Below are 2,650 nucleotides of genomic sequence, written 5' to 3' on the forward strand. Positions count from 1 at the left end.
TCTGGGCGTTTGTGCTTGCGTATTGTGTGTGTTTCCGAGCCCTCAGCACAGTAGTATTTATTATTTCTCAGTAAACTGAAAAAGTTGTTATCATGTACACCTGATAGCGATCGTTACTCATAGATATATCATAGATATATCCACCAACCCGCATTGGAGCATAGTGGTGGATTAAGCTCTGATCCTTCTCCTACATGGGGAAAGAGGCCTATACCCAGTAGTGGGATATTACAGGCTAAAGTGAAACTGAAAAGGATGGAACTAAGGTGATATATATGAATAAAAGAAGCTTAGCGCAATGTGGATACGGAGTAATTTAAAGTTCATACTTTTACTGCTTCATATAAAAATTCACAAACGATAATTTCCCCCGACGATCATAATGAAAACAACACATAAAAATTTATGTGGATAGTCTATGAGAAAGGAAACATTTTTCCATTTTTTCCTTAAGAAATATCACATCAACAAATGAAGCGATTATAACTACCTTGGCGCCGTACCATCGACCGCCCGGTGACAAATCACTGAAGGATAGATGTAAACGACTGGTCATTTCGTCCCCATGGCCACCATTATGTTTTACTACTATAGCCATGGATATTACATATCGGAGTTACATGTAATAAAGATAAAAAATAATAGGTTATTGTCAACTAGTGCAATTACTTTTTTTAATTATTATTCTAAGTTTTATAGCAAATCTCACCTTCCATAAATGTTGATTTACTAATTATAAATATATTCATTTTTTTACACACGTGAGTCGGCCAACAAGCGTCCGGCACACCTGGCACATGGTAAGCGATTAATCGTCGTATTATCGACGCCTGCAAAACCAGAAGTGTTGCAAGCGCGTTGCCGACCCAATTGCTCCCAGTAGCTCTGGTCACCTTACTTACCAACAGGAACACAACACTGCTTGAAAGCAGTATTATTTAGCTGTGATCTTCTGTAAGGTCGAGGTACTACCCCAGTGGGGCTGCTCCTTATTTTGAGCAGGTAATTTCCTGCTGTGCCCGTGTGTGTGAAAAGTTCTGAGGTAACATACATAAAAAATACAGTCGAATTAAGAACTTCCTCCCTTTTTGGATGTCAGTTAAAAAAGGCAGTTGCCTAATTAACTTTTGCGGATAGTTGCCCTTTTTTGTTGACCCAGAGGCAATCTCTTATGGATATCCGATTTTGTCCGACTTGTACATACCAAAACCCTTGGGTTGTTCCGGTTGCACTTCCGCGATTTCGCTTGCGGTTACCCTTAGGGTCCGTTGTTATTAGCAACTCTTAAGAGGCTCCCTCGAATACAAAGGTCACCTCAATTCTTGCGGATAGTTGCCCCTAGAGCAACTCTTGGGGCACCCATCCATCAACTATTAAATCTTTAACGAGCAAAAATAGATTATTTTCAAAGATATAAAAGGCCAAGGATTTTTTTGAAATCTTTTTTTACTGTATTAATTTCTTATCTTTCATAGAATAAGATCTGCCTCGTAAGTACCTATAAGCGAAAGCCGGGTGTTTTGCCGCGCCACGTCAGCTGGACAGTAGATAGTTTAGCACGTGCGTTCGAAGAAATAGATGAAAATCAAAAATGGATCAACGAAATATCCCAAAATTCTAGCATATTTTATATATAACATTATTACCACGGTTTTATTAGCTTGCGTTGTATGTATGTATGTATGTATGTATGTATGTATGTTTGTATGTAATGGAATATTTGAGCATAATTTTCACCAATTTCCAGACGTTTGATTAATTTGAAACTTTCCACAGGAATCAAGGACCGATGACAATGCAATCATTCAATAACAGTTTCCCAATTTCCTTATTAGGACTGCCAGGATTAATAAACTCTTTCGTGGATCCTCTGTAAGGAACTAAGAGAGATCTTTGAGCATAATTTTCACCAATTTCCAGAAGTTGATTAATTTGAACCTTTGCACACATATCAAGGACCAATGACAATGCAATCATTCAATAACAGTTTCCCTTTATTCTAACAAATTTAGACGATATTCGGATTGAAGAACTTGATTGCTCTAAGTTAACAGGAAAAACCCCATACAAAAGTGAAGCTTTAGACGAAATGACTAGATTACGAAATAGTTCGTAAGGCATTTCAATACTATCACATGTCCGCAAATAATTAATTGAAAAATCGAACTAAAGAATAGAAAATACATTATAGTTAAAAAAAAAAAAAAAAAACTAAAAAACCACCTTTTATAGCTAATCGAACTAAAAAGAAGAAGATAATTTTTAACAATCAATTATAATTAATTACCTCAAAATAAAATCATAATGAAATTTAAGTTATTAAGAGAATAATTCAATTCAGAGTAAAAAGCGTGGGGTGATTGATATATTAAATGTAACAATTATTCTATTTGCTACTATGTGCGGAGAGTTATAAAAACATAGTAAAAAGTTATGAAAATATAGTAAAATGCACCTCACGTTAACTATATAAATTTCAAGAATTTGTACTAAAATGGTAGATACCTATTCTGCTTTCGTGTGAGTGTAAACAAATGTCCAACGAAGGAAATGAGAAGAACGCTTTTACAAAAAGTAGGCTTCACATATATAATTATTTTCAAAATTATCAAATTATCATTACAAATAGTATTATATTTATTTATAATTA

Source organism: Melitaea cinxia, chromosome 15 (assembly GCF_905220565.1).
Source record: "Melitaea cinxia chromosome 15, ilMelCinx1.1, whole genome shotgun sequence".
Taxonomy (NCBI): domain Eukaryota; kingdom Metazoa; phylum Arthropoda; class Insecta; order Lepidoptera; family Nymphalidae; genus Melitaea; species Melitaea cinxia.